Source organism: Heptranchias perlo, unplaced genomic scaffold (assembly GCF_035084215.1).
Source record: "Heptranchias perlo isolate sHepPer1 unplaced genomic scaffold, sHepPer1.hap1 HAP1_SCAFFOLD_53, whole genome shotgun sequence".
Classification (NCBI taxonomy): Eukaryota; Metazoa; Chordata; class Chondrichthyes; order Hexanchiformes; family Hexanchidae; genus Heptranchias; species Heptranchias perlo.
This window is the reverse complement of record NW_027139548.1, coordinates 3108602-3123717: the sequence shown is the minus strand read 5'-3', so window position 1 is coordinate 3123717 and position 15116 is coordinate 3108602. Positions and strand designations below refer to the sequence as shown.

The 15116-nt window shown below is 43.8% G+C and overlaps 1 pseudogene; it reads right to left on the bottom strand.

Moving 5' to 3' along the window:
* Window positions 1-5529: 5529 nt before the first annotated feature.
* On the bottom strand, window positions 5530-12253 carry LOC137315022 (beta-1,3-galactosyl-O-glycosyl-glycoprotein beta-1,6-N-acetylglucosaminyltransferase 3-like; annotated as a pseudogene).
* Between the last annotated feature and the right edge of the window lie 2863 nt (window positions 12254-15116).

Below are 15116 nucleotides of genomic sequence, written 5' to 3'. Positions count from 1 at the left end.
GAGTCACTCGCCGCAGAATACCCAGCCTCTGACCTGCTCTCGTAGCCACAGTATTTATATGGCTGGTCCAGTTAAGTTTCTGGTCAATGGTGACCCCCAGGATGTTGATGGTGGGGGAGTCGGCGATGGTAATGCCGTTGAATGTCAAGGGGAGGTGGTTAGACTCTCTCTTGTTGGAGATGGTCATTGCCTGGCACTTATCTGGCGCGAATGTTACTTGCCACTTATCAGCCCAAGCCTGGATGTTGTCCAGGTCTTGCTGCATGCGGGCTCGGACTGCTTCATTATCTGAGGGGTTGCGAATGGAACTGAACACTGTGCAGTCATCAGCGAACATCCCCATTTCTGACCTTATGATGGAGGGAAGGTCATTGATGAAGCAGCTGACGATGGTTGGGCCTAGGACACTGCCCTGAGGAACTCCTGCAGCAATGCCCTGGGGCTGAGATGCTTGGCCTCCAACAACCACTACCATCTTCCTTTGTGCTAGGTATGACTCCAGCCAGATGACGGAGGTTATGGTCGAACTGTATAAAATAATGCTGAGTCCAATGAGTCCTGCGTACAGTTCTGGACACCACAATACAGGAAATATGTGTTTGCAGTAGAGAGGGTACAGTGGAGATTGACGAGGATGTTGCCAGGACAGGAGAATTTTAGCTATAGGAAAAGATTGGATCGGCTGGGTTGTTTTCTTTGGAACAAATGAGGCTGATGGGAGATTTAATTGATGTGTATAAAATAATGATGGGTCCAGATAGAGTGGATCGGAAGGACCTATTTCCCATACTAGACGGGTCAGTGGCCAGAGGGCAAAGATTTAAAATAAATGGGAGAAGGATTAGACGGGATTTGAGGAGAATCTTTTCGCCCAGAGCGTGGTGGGGGTCTGGAACTCACTGCCTGAAAGGATGGGAGAGGCAGAAACCCTCAACTCATTAAAAAAGTCCTTGGATGTGCACTTGACGTGCCGGAACCGACAGTGGGACGGAGCAAGTGCTGGACAGTGGGATGAAGCTCGATCGCTCTTTTTCGGCCGGCACAGACGCCATGGGCAGAATGGCTTCATTGTCTGCAGTGATGATTGTATGATTAAACTGCCACTCAATTTACACATTAAAGCATCATTAAACGCTGGGCAGTTAAAGTCTACCGCCCAAAAAAATATAAATATCACTCAGCTGCATGATCATTCATTGAACAGCAGCTGATTCAGGGAGTCAGGGATGAGTCAAAAGAACCACACTGGCCCAAACAAAGCTTCTTTACCAGTTTCAAAATGCTGGAAATATTACCCGAACCCTAAACCTAACCCCTGTTCATTCGGCTTTCATTCTATGCATTTCCCATTCTATCAGCGATTCATGATTATTTCTGCTGGAGATTAAACAGATGATGTTATAACTGGCCAGGCAAAAAGGTGAATTTACAGGACAACAACTAGAATTTAAAGATTAAATGAAAAGGTGAATTTACAGGACAACATCTGAAGATTAATGATTAAATGAAGAGGTGAATTTACAGGATAACATCTAAAGATTAATGATTAAATCAAAAGGTGAATTTACAGGACAACATCTAAAAATTACTGATTAAATGAAAAGGAGAATTTACAGGACAACATCTAAAGATTAATGATTGAATGAAAAGGAGAATTTACAGGATAACATCTAAAGATTAATGATTAAATGAAAATGAGAATTTACATGATAACATCAAGAGTTTAAAAAGTAAACGAAAAGTTGAATGACAGGCCAACAACTAGAATTTAAACATTGAATGAAAAGTTGAATATAAAGGACAACATTTAGAATTGAAAGATCCAATGAAAAGGTGTATTTAGAGGACAACATCAAGAATTTAAGGATGGATTGAACAAGTGAATTTACAGGACAAGGACTGGAATTGAACGATTAAATGAAAAGGTGAATTCACAGGACAACAACCAGAATTTAACGTTTAGATTAAAAGGCTAATTTGCAGTAGAACTTGAATCTAAAGTTTAAATGAAAAGCTGAATTAGCAGGACAACAGTTGGAATCTAAAGATTAAATGAAAAGGTGAATTTACAGGACAACTACTAGAATCTAAAGATTAAATGAAAAGGTGAGTTTACAGGACAACAACTCGAATTCAAAAAGGCCAATGAAGCAGAAATGTCACGTGTTTGCCACAAACATTTGTTGTTTCATTTCCTGGAAGTGAATCCTGGAGCCAGATACCAATTTGTGTGAAGATCCTGATCAAAAGGCCGAAACGGTGACTCATTAACTGGAGACTGTCTGACGGATATTACAATCATTGCTCTGTTGCAATTGTATAAATTCAGGGCAATAAGGAATAGATTGGCGTCGCAAAAGGCATGATACTGAGGTTAATAGAGCCGGGATCAGAATGCAGTTAAATTATACGGAGTTAGAATCGGAATAAACAAACAGCCAATGTTCGAAAGGGAAGATAATTCCAAACATTTAAAGTTTCAACTCAGTGAGTTCACTGTGTCCTTCCCTCTGCTGTTTGATCCAAATAAACTCACAGCAATCTATGAGAGTTCACTGTGTCCTTCCCTTTGCAGTTTGATCCGAATAAACTCACTTTAACCACTGAGAGTTAAATGTGTCCTTCCCTCTGCTGTTTGATCCCAATAAACTGACAACAATCTATGAGCGTTCACTGTGTCCTTCCCTCTGCTGTTTGATGCAAATAAACTCTCATCAATCTGTGAGAGTTCACTGTGTCCTTCCCGCTGCTGTTTGATCCCAATAAACTCACAGCATTCGGTGAGAGTTCACTGTGCCCTTCCCTTTGCTTTTTGATCCAAATAAACATACAGCTATCTATGCCCCTTGCTATCTTTACGTTCCGATAATTAAGAAATATTATGGTGATGAATAAAATCAAAATGAGTACACGGAACTGATATGTCAACAGAACGCAGGTTCTCTCCGTGGTCTTCTGAACCAGAGATGGAAGAGCTCGGGGCAATGTAATGACTGTTACCACACAGCGAATTAATGACCTTTGTTAAAAGATCAATAATTCATGAGAACAATTCAGATTAAATGTGACCGTGTGTGATTCAGATCGAGCTCTGCTCTAGAGAACAGGGCAGTGAGGGATTGTACTCATCAATCGTGTTTATGCCTGTGATGAGGAAATGATGTTTACCCAAGGTGTGTTCATTGATGTGCAGAACTCACAACACTAACTTCCCCTGGAACTTGAACTGGTATCAAGATCCACAGCACAAGGTAAGGACCTGGAATATAGTAAGCTCGATTATTATCTTTTATTTTACCGGAATGGACGCATCGCCGTTTATTTGTGCAGTAATTCGATGTTATTGAAAAGTTGTTGTATCAGGTAAGAAAGGATTGTTTTTTTTAAATAAAATAACTTAAGGGAAGCAGCGCCATTTCACAGAATAAAACTTCCAAATGCAAACTCAAACGCTAAAATTCAACTGTTGTACGTCATATTCAAATGTAATTCTTGTTTCTGTCACGGTTATGATCAAAAAGTTAGAGGTCGAGGCTTTTCAACAAAATACAGAATCCGTCATCATCACCGAAATCCAATGTTTCCAGCTCCGGGAGGTTTACGCTTTGACCCGCAGTGACCTCAGGATGCGAGGGCTTCTTGGTGCCAAACCGAGGCAAATGCCTCCGTTTTGCCAAGAGGGGTAACCGCTATCACTTTGGCATTTAACTCTTGTATTTGTGTAAAGTCGGAAGCCGAGGATTGAAACACCACCCGAACTGAGTGTGCGTGAGGAGGTTATTGCTGAGTGAATGTTGCTTGATGGCGCTATTGATGAATCCATCCATCACTTTGCTCATCATTGTGAGATGGCTGGTGGGGCGGTAACTTGTTGGATTCAGTCCGTCCATAATTTTGTGGCTGGGACATAGCTGAACATAACAAAAACATTTCTCGAAAGAGCAAAAATTCCACTTGTACTGTCAAACAACCACAGTCAACACGTGAGGTAAGACTCAATATAAAGCTGAAGGAAGTGACTCACACAAATGTAAAAAAAGCGGTAATTCAGGGGACTGGGAAAAATATAGAAAACAACCAAGGGGCACAAAGAAAATATTAAGAGCTGCGGAAAGGGAATACGAAACAAAACATGCAAGTAATCTAACGGCTTGTAGTAAAAATATATTAGGAGCAAAAAAGTAGCTGAAAAAGAGGTGGGTCCATTAAAGGCAGACTCATGTGATTCGGTAAAAGCTTACAAGGTAATAGCGGATTTATTCAACAAACACATTGCATCCATTTTCGCAGCAGAGGAAGAGGACAAAATACCAGTGATATGAGGGAAACTAAAAATAAATCAAAGGGAGGAAATTACTTTATTCATAATGATAAATGGAGAAAATGATGGGACTCAGGATAGATAAATCTCCAGAAGCTGATGGTTTCCACCAAGGGGATTTAGAAGAAGTAGGGGTGGGAATTGCAGCTGCGTTAGTTGTAATCTTTCAAAGCTCTCTTCATTTGGGAATTGTGCCATCAGACGGGAAAATTAAGATGGGTGAGATAGTGAAACCAGGTAACTATATGCCTGTCAGTTTAACATCGGTTGAGGGGGAGTTACTAGAATCGGTCATTAAGGATAGAGTGAGAGAGCATTTGAGCAAATATGAACTGAACAGAGAGAACCAGCATGGCTTTTTTAAAGGTAACACAGGTCTGACTGATCTAATTGAATTGTTTGAGGAGCTCACTTATAAAGCAGATAAATGGGTATCTATGGAATTTATCGATGTGGAGTTCCAGAAAACATTTGATTAGTTTCCTCACAAAAATAATTGGCAACAATTAGAGCGCTTGGAATTGGAGGCAGCCTTTGCACTTGGCTTAGAAATTGTTAGGGAGGTCGGTTTCATAATTTGTCTTGTTTTCCCTTGATTATGGAAGATTGAGGGGAGAGGTGTTGAAAAGGTTAAAGGGTGGGTAGAGAGAAATTATTTCCTTGAACCGGCAAATATCCTTCAGAAGTACGATGGGCCGAATGTCTTCCTTCTGGGCAGTAAAAGTCTGTGACTTTTCAATTCATTATTCTGCAGATTGCAGACTTTCACTGTAACACGTGATTCACCTCCACAGCTGCTTCAATCCACAACAACTCTGCCTGATCCTCATTTTCACACAGGCAAAGCTGCATCCACGCAGCCCCAAATTACAGTCCAATTCATGGCAATGTTTCAGTTTGAACGATTGATGCAGACACGTTTACAGTCCCCTTTGTTAAAATGTTTCAGTTTGAACGATTGATGCTACCACTATTACAGTCCTATTAGTTACTATTCTCTCGTTGGAATTAATTATACATCCGCTGTCATGGTCATATTGATTACAATGATCCTCTTTGAGCTAACGATAGATCGCCTGTTATTTATTTTTGTTTAGGTGTAACAGATCCCCCCATTATTATTCAGCACATTGCTTCATCATAAATATTTATCGATTCGCTGCTGCAGCCCTGCCTTCTGCCTGGGACCTATATCTCCCCATTCACTGTTAACTTCCTGTTCCGTGAATCGCTCTATGTGGAACATATTCCTCCATACATTGCACAGCTGTGTTGTCCACTTCAGGGTCAAACTTGTTGGCGAACAAGGGTTTCTTTTGGAAGATCCAGTGCAGATCTGCAGAAGCATAAACACAGACTTGATGGCGGTACCTTCCTGTACAAGGCGGATATAAGGCACCTTTCTCAACATCACCAGCCTCAAAAGACCACTTCACTGCTCGAGTAAGGATTGGTGGGTCACCCCTACGGTGCCTGGGAGTGTCTGGAATCGAGCCGGGTACCTCGGGCATTCTATGCAGTGTCGCCCAGATGTGTTCATCGGGGCTCTAGGTGTCCTCCGAACACTTGAAAAACGCCTCGATTTCCGAGTTCACAAATAAATTACTCACAAATTCTCTGGTGACCACAATGTATGCGGCCCCCACAAACATGGGGCTGCGTATGGGAGGGGGGCTCTTCTCTCGATCTGTTAAGACCACAGTTCCACGGATATCATAATGAAACTTCCATCGTCTCTGAAAGTCAAGAAAAGAGCAATCACTTCTCATTTTCCAACGTCATCCTATTTTTTTTCTACCGAAACACAACTAACAGCAGTATCGATTAATAATAAATTTAGACTTCAGATCATGTTTTTTTGCTTGTATAAATTTTGCCTATAAAATTCTGATACATAGAGCAGCTCAAATGAGGAAATCTAGCAGAAACGAGAAGGTGGAGTCTCACTGCACAGCTACTAATGGCCGATTGAAGGGAAATGATACGGGAGATGTCAGCAGATTAGGTCAGATTGGTTACTTAGAATTGCTCTGGTCACCCACAAGTATGGAATTTAGACAGGTGAAATAAAATAAGCCAATCAACATTCGCATCTGAAAGAAAAGTGTGTCAAGGCTTTGAAAACAATGTATTAAGCAGCAAATGATCATCTGCCAGTTGCCTGGGAAGAAGGCCCAATACGGTAAATAGGAAGTTATCCTTCTATTATTCTACATGTTCCTATGTTGCTATGTTCCTATGAAGTTATCCTTCGATTCTCGTGCCCAAACCGAGTGATTTCAAACATACGATTTGGGGCATGACGCCGCCGAACTCGAGGTTCAAGTCAGCACTTGACTCTCCAATACAGTGAAGCAGGAGATGTGAGACCACCGGCGAGAGGTAATGTCACACCCCTTGTGCTTCAGTTGACGTGTGGTGTCACTGCAGTTTGATGATGAACATAAGAACATAAGAAATTGGAGCAGGAGTAGGCCAATCGGCCCCTCGAGCCTGCTCCGCCATTCAATAAGATCATGGCTGATCTGATCCCAACCACAAATCTAAAGAACACAAGAAGTCGGAGCAGGACCCGGCCACATAGCCCCTGGGCCCTCTCCGCCACCCACAGGGCATTGACCGATCCGAACTCAGCTTCATGTCCAATTTCCTGCCCGCTCCCCATAACCCCTAATTCCCTTTACTTCTAGGAAACTGTCTATTTCTGTTTTAAATTTATCTAATGATGTAGCTTCCACAGCTTCCTGGGGCAGCAAATTCCACAGACCTACCACCCTCTGAGTGAAGAAGTTTCTCCTCATCTCAGTTTTGAAAGAGCAGCCCCTTATTCTAAGATTATGCCCCCTAGTTCTAGTTTCACCCATCTTTGGGAACATCCTTACTGCATCCACCCGATCAAGACCCTTCACAATCTTATATGTTTCAATAAGATCGCCTCTCATTCTTCTGAACTCCAATGAGTAGAGTCCCAATCTACTCAACTTCTCCTCATATGTCCGCCCCCTCATCCCCGGGATTAACCGAGTGAACCTTCTTTGTACTGCCTCGAGAGCAAGTATGTCTTTTCTTAAGTATGGAGACCAAAACTGTATGCAGTATTCCAGGTGCGGTCTCACCAATACCTTATATAACTGCAGCAATACCTCCTTGTTTTTATATTCTATCCCCCTAGCAATAAAGGCCAACATTCCGTTGGCTTTCTTGATCACCTGCTGCACCTGCATACCAACTTTTTGATTTTCTTGCACTAGGACCCCCAGATCCCTTTGTACTGCAGTACTTTCCAGTCTCTCGCCATTAAGAAAATAACTTGCTCTCTGATTTTTCCTGCCAAAGTGCATAACCTCACATTTTCCAATATTATATTGCATCTGCCAAATCTCCGCCCACTCACCCAGCCTGTCTATATCCCCTTGCAGGTTTTTTATGTCCTCCTCACTCTCTACTTTCCCTCCCATCTTTGTATCATCTGCAAATTTTGATATGTTGCACTCGGTCCCCTCCTCCAAATCGTTAATATAGATTGTAAAGAGTTGGGGACCCAGCACCGACCCCTGTGGAACACCACTGGTTACTGGTTGCCAGTCCGAAAATGAACCATTTATCCCAACTCTCTGCTTCCTGTTTGATAACCAATCCACCACCCATGCCAGAATATTACCCCCAATCCCGTGATTTTTTATCTTAAGTAATAATCTTTTATGTGGCACCTTGTCGAATGCCTTCTGGAAGTCTAAATACACTACGTCCACTGGTTCCCCTTTATCCACCCTATACGTTATATCCTCGAAGAACTCAAGCAAATTTGTCAGACATGACTTCCCCTTCATAAAGCCATGCTGACTTTGTCCTATTAAATTATGCTTATCTAAATGTTCCGTTACTGTCTCCTTAATAATAGACTCCAAAATTTTACCCACCACAGATATTAAGCTAACTGGCCTATAATTTCCAGCCTTCTGCCTACTACCCTTTTTAAATAACGGTGTTACATTAGCAGTTTTCCAATCTGCCGGGACCTCTCCTGAGTCCACGGAATTTTGGAAAACTATCACCAAAGCATCCACAATCCCGACTGCCACTTCCCTCAAGACCCTAGGATGGAAGCCATCAGGTCCAGGGGATTTATCCGCCTTGAGTCCCATTATTTTACTGAGTACCATCTCTTGAGTGATTTTAATCGTATTTAGCTCCTCCCCCCCGAGAGTCCCCTGTTTGTCCAGTGTTGGGATATTCTTAGTGTCCTCTACTGTAAAGACTGAAACAAAATATTTGTTCAGCATTTTTGCCATCTCCATGTTTCCCACCATTAATTTCCCGGTCTCATCCTCTAAGGGACCTATGTTTGCCTTAGCCACCCTTTTTCTTTTTATATAACTATAGAAACTCTTGCTATCTGTTTTTATATTTTTTGCTGATTTCTTTTCATAATCTACCTTCCCTTTCTTAATCAATCCTTTCGTTACTTTTTGCTGTCTTTTGAAGAATTCCCAATCTTCTATCCTCCCACTAAGTTTGGCTACCTTATATGTCCTTGTTTTTAGTCGGATACTATCCTTGATTTCTTTACTTAGCCACGGGTGGCTGTCATTTCTTTTACACCCTTTTTTCCTCAGTGGAATATATTTATTTTGAAAGTTGTAAAATAACTCCCTAAATGAACACCACTGCTCATGTACCGTCTTACCCTTTAATCTATTTTCCCCATCCACTTTAATCAATTCCGCTCTCATACCATCATAGTCTCCTTTCTTCAAGCTCAGTACGCTTGTTTGAGAATCAACCTTTTCACCCTCTAATTGGATATGGAATTCAACCATGTTGTGGTCGCTCGTTCCAAGGGGATCCTTAACTAGGACATTATTAATTAATCCTGACTCATTACACAGGACCAGGTCCAAGGTTGCCTGCCCCCTTGTAGGATCAGTTACATACTGCTCAAGAAATCCATCCCTGATGCACTCAATGAACTCGTCCTCAAGGCTGCTCTGCCCAATTTGATTTGTCCAGTTAATATGATAATTAAAATCCCCCATAATTATGGCTGTTCCCTTATTACATGCCCCGACTATCTCCTGATTAATACTTCTTCCAGCAGAGTTGCAACTATTAGGAGGCCTATATACTACGCCCACTAATGTTTTTTTTCCCTTATTATTCCTTATCTCCACCCAAACTGTTTCATTATCTTGATGCTTTGTCCCAATATCATTTCTCTGTATTACAGTGATTCCTTCCTTTATTAACATAGCCACCCCACCTCCCCTTCCTTCCTGCCTGTCCTTCCTGATTGTTAAATACCCTGGCATATTTAATTCCCAGTCGTTGTCACCCTGCAGCCATGTTTCTGTAATGGCCACAAGATCATACCCATACGTAGTTATTTGTGCCGTTAACTCGTCTATTTTATTACGAATGCTCCGTGCATTCAGATAAAGAACTTTCAAATCTGTTTTGTGACGCTTAGTTCCTGCTTTTTCCTTTTTTAACACTTTACCTATTACTCCATACCTTCTGTCCCTTCCTGTTACGCTTTCCTCTCTCTCCCTGCTCAGGTTCCCAACCCCCTGCCACTTTAGTTTAAACCCTCCCCAACAGCACTAGCAAACACTCCTCCTAGGAAAGCGGTCCCGGCCCTGCCCAGGTGCAGACCGTCCGGTTTGTACTGGTCCCACCTCCCCCAGAACCGTTTCCAGTGTCCCAGGAATTTGAATCCCTCCCCCTTGCACCATTCCTCTAGCCACGTATTCATTTGAAATATCCTCCTATTTCTACTCTGACTAGCACGTGGCACTGGCAGCAATCCTGAGATTACTACCTTTGAGGTCCTATTTTTTAATTTACCTCCTAACTCCCTATATTCTGCTTTTAGGACCTCATCCCCTTTTTTACCTATATCGTTGGTGCCTATGTGCACCACGACAGCTGGCTGTTCGCCCTCCCCCTCCAAAATGTTCTGTAGCCGCTCCGAGACATCCTTGATCCTTGCACCAGGGAGGCAACACACCATCCTGGAGTCTCGGTTGCGGCCGCAGAAACGCCTGTCTATTCCCCTTACAATTGAGTCCCCTATCACTATAGCTCTGCCACTCTTTTTCCTCCCAGCCTGTGCAGCAGAGCTACCCGTGGTGCCAGGAAGTTGGCTGCTGCTGCCTTCCCCTGATAAGTCATCCCCCCCAACAGCATCCAAAGTGGCATATCTGTTTGAGAGGGGGATGGACACAGGGGACCCCTGCACTACCTGCCTGCATCTCTTACTCTTCCTGGTGGACACCCATTCACTTCCTGCCTGTATCCCCTTTACCTGCGGTGTGACCAACTCGCCAAACGTGCTATCCACGAGTTTCTCTGCATCGCGGATGCTCCACAGTGAGTCCACCCGCAGCTCCAGCTCCGAGATACGATCGGTCAGTAGCTGCAGGTGGACACACTTCCCGCACACATGGTCAGCAGGGACACTGGTAGTGTCCATGACTTCCCACATCTTGCAGGAGGAGCATATCACGGGTGCGAGGTCTGCTGCCATGACTTGCCTTAGCTGAGTTGCCCCTTTTAAATTACGTTGAAATTAGAAAATGTTAACTATACTAGGGACCTAGGTTCACTAAAAAAAACAAAACACTATCTGCTATAAAACCTGCAGATCTTCCCTTTCTTATTACTTTACTTACAGTAAAATGGTAGAAATACTCACCTGAACCTACTCACCAATCAGCTGCCTCCCCTGTGCCGCGTCACTTTCTGACTGGTGACGTCACCCCGAACTGCCGCTGGTCTCAGAGACTCGCTCTCAGAGTAAGCTCTGGTCTCACTCTCTCCGCACTGTTTATATCTCTGCTCTGGTCTCGCTCTCTCCCGCCGCTCACCGACTGAACTCTCGCTCTCTCCGCGCTGTTTATATCTCCGCTCTGGTCTCGCTCTCTCCCGCCGCTCACCGCTCTCAGGTCCACTACCGCTCTGCAAGAAAAGCAAGGCAAAGCAGCACCTCCTTCCCCCACTTCACCTAACTCCCACACGTACCGAACTCTCAGCACACTGTGTAATATCCGCACAAGTTCCAATCATCCACTCCTTCAAATATCCATTCAGTTCCTTTTGATTACATATAACCGCTTCCACTGCCCCCTTTGGCGGCTGGGCAGACATGAAGCTGGCGGATTCACCTGTTTATATCCCGGTGGAGGGTCCGAATCTCACATTTGAGCCGTTCATGGCCATTAGACTGTTCACCATCTCTCGTTTGGTTTTCGTTGGAAAGTCTTGTCCACACACATTGATGAGATATCTCCACGGGACTGAGCTCCTCAGCAGCTCTTCCATGCAATTCAGATCAGCCTGAACCCTGGACCATGACGTGTACGTCACCGTCTCTAATTTACTGGCAACGAAGACATTACTGAAACAAGAGGCGATGGCCTGGACGGCCGCGTGAAACTGTTTTGGAGACTTCCTGTCCACGTGGACGCAGTACACATTCTGAGGAGCGGAAATGCTTCTTAAGAGCCTCTCAAACATCTCGATCTTTTCATAGATCACCATAGAATAGGCCAGAGGGAAATCGCGTTCCTCGGTGCTTAAGGAGAAAGTGTTGTATTTGCGGTTTTTAACAAAAGAATCGCAGTCTCGGGTCATTGTTAAGTAAACGATTTCAGTGAAGACATTGTGTTTGTTTGCGATTGTAATCGAATTGATAAGAGCTTTTTCAACGGATTCCGGGTCACCGCTAATTATCTTCCAGCAATTCGAGTTCATTTCTGACAGATCGAGAGATGCATTTCGCTCATCATAACCTGCTTTTAGTTTAACTGGTTTCCAATAGTTTACCAACAGATTTCCTCTCCGGGAAAAATATCCACCAAGAAAAGTCACAGCGAGTCGGCACAGGGTTGACATCAGTTCCGCCCGCCTGTAAGAACCCCATGCCAATATCATCATTGCCCTTTCACGAGTATTTAAAACGTAAATCTGTGATCCGATTTCCAGATATAATTCTTATGCAAATATAAACTTTGAGGAATTCTGCTCTTGACAAGTCGGCACTTTGTTCCAGGAATTTGGATAAATTTGGCACCAAATTTTCAGGCACCAATGAATTCAAATCGGACGCTCGGGGATGACAACAGCTGCTGTGGCTTCATTGGGTTTCAGCTGTCAGCTCTGTTGGACAGGTCGCACCTGCTCCTGGTGTCTTGTCCCCCCATCCAGTGTGCCTTTGTGATCGGTCAGACCTTGCACCTTCCCTCACTCTCTCAATCAGTCACTCGCTCGCTCTCTCCGCTCTTTGCGCTTTGGTGGCACTTAGCGTCTCAATTTCTTGTCGCAGAGATACAATCTTCGCTTCACAAAGGTCCCTGTAATAGGTTTCTCCCTCGTGTAACCGCTGTCAGTTGGTGTACAGTTTCCACATTCTCTATTGCCTTTTTCGTAACTTCGGCTTTTCCGTACACGTTTACTTGAAGAAGGCAGGATAAGGCTCGGACGGGTCTCATGAAAGATTCAAGACCCTAAACGAAAAGGACGAGGAAAGCGACAACAGAGTCCAGAACAAGAGAGCATAGCGTCAAACATGGACGAGAAAAATAAAAGAAAGACTGACATTCATTCAGCGCCTTTCATCACCTCAGGATGTCACAAGAGGCTTTACGGCCAATGACGTATTTTGAAGTGCAGTCACAGTTGTAATGTTGTAAACGCTGCAGTTGCTTTTGTGTACAGCAAGATCCCACGAACACCAATGTGATAATGACCGGATAAAATGTTTCAGTGATGTTGATTGAGGCACAAATATTGGCCGGTACACCGGGGCAGTGGAATAACAAACTTCGACCTGAGAGGGTAGACTCTCATTTGAAAGACGGCATCACGCATCGTACAGCGCTCCCTCAGTACTGCCCCTCCGACAGTGCAGGGCGACATCAGTACCGTGCGGAGTTACAAGGACACGGTTCCAATCCCTGTCTGTCTGAACTGCAAAATCTAAAGTCGGGAGGAGGCGTCACTGGACCAGAACAGGGTAAATCCACAAGCTCCGTGTTCCTGCTTTCTGTCCCGCAGCCGCTCTTAAAATGTGTCCGTGGGGAGACTGGTGGGGATCAGGAGTGTGTTTATCCCTGAAATGTCCGCTGTAAAATGGACTGCCCCCTGAAATCGCACACTCACAGAATAGTCGCACCCCAGGCGCTGGAGAACACATCAGACCGCGGGAAATAGGCTTTAGAGAGAAAGGAGAACGGGAGGAATGAAAGAATAAAACACGGAACTGAAGCTTAGCAACTACATCAACCTTTTCTCGATCCGTCAATAATTGTCTGTTTCTTTATTACCCTGTGGATTTTGCAGGTTATTTCATTTTATTTCCTTACAACCAGTCAGGCAGAATTTCCTTGTTTATTTTGCCAAGTCCCAAGTTTGGAGTTTGACCTGAGCCTTGTTTTATGAGATTCAGAGTTCCCTCTCTGTGTGAAAGAAGCTGCCGCACCTCAGGGTGGATTTCAACTAAAACATTCCTCAATTGTTTCAGAACAGGGAGCGGCCTCTCTGACGAAATCACATCGAACCGATTTGACAATTCGCTGCTGCTTTCACTGTGAACAAAGTTTATTCTCAATTTTACTTTCTCTCTTCTTGTTCCAGGGAATTTCAGTAAAACAGACACATGGTTCGAAATAAATTGTTACATTTCTGTCTGGGATATTGTTCGCTAAAAGTCCAAGCGATTTCCTGATGTTTGCACTTTCAACACAGGGCACAAGAGCCGGTGTCTTGTCAGTGAGCTGAGCTGTTTCTGTCGGTGAGGACATTAACCATTTAACCGGTGAATTAAACTATCCCTGAGCATCAATCGCCTCAGTCACTGGGGGAAAGATCACTGACATTCCATAGTTACATTTATCATTGTAAATCTGCATTAGATACACCCGTCACATTGTTAAATACAGAAAAGATCATTCCTGTTCTATAGTCGGTATAAAGATTGGATTTTCCTCTTTTTCAGCTGGGTTATCAGACAGTAATCAAAATCCCCTCCACAGGATGGAAGTGCCCGAAAAGAGACAATGTTTGAGGAAAGATTGTGGTGGTAATTCCGAGGGATGTATTGCGATATTTCATTTCACTCTCCCATTTCTGTTCTGTTTTTTTTTACCCGGATTAAGGATTTACTCGGGCCCGAGACAGAGGTTCAAGCGTCGGCCACAAACTCTTCCACCACAGACCTTCTCTTTCCTGCTATAACACTCCCGTCACAGACATAGCAACATAGGAACAGGAGTAGGCCATTCAGCCCCTCGAGCCCACTCCGCCATTTGATAAGATCGTGGCTGTTCCGTGATCGAACTCCATATACCTGCCTTTGGCCCATATCCCTTAATATCTTTGGTTGCCAAAAAGCTATCTATCTCAGATTTAAAATTAGTAATTGAGCCAGCATCAATTGCCGTTTGCGGAAGAGAGTTCCAAACTTCGACCACCCTTTGTGTGTAGAAATGTTTTCTAATCTCACTCCTGAAAGCTCTAAATTTTAGACTGCGCCCCCTGGTCCTAGAATCCCCAATTAGTTTATCTCAATCCATCCGACCTGTTCCCCTCAATATCTTATAAACTTCGATCCGATCATTCCATAAACTTCTAAACTCTGGAGAATACAATTTCAATTTGTGTAATCTCTCCTCGTAACTTAACCCTTGAAGTCCGGGTATTATTCTAGTAAACCTGCACAGCACTCCCTCCAAGGCCAATATGTCCTTCCGAAGGTGCGGTGCCCAGAACTGCTCGCAGTACTCCAGGTGCGGTCTAA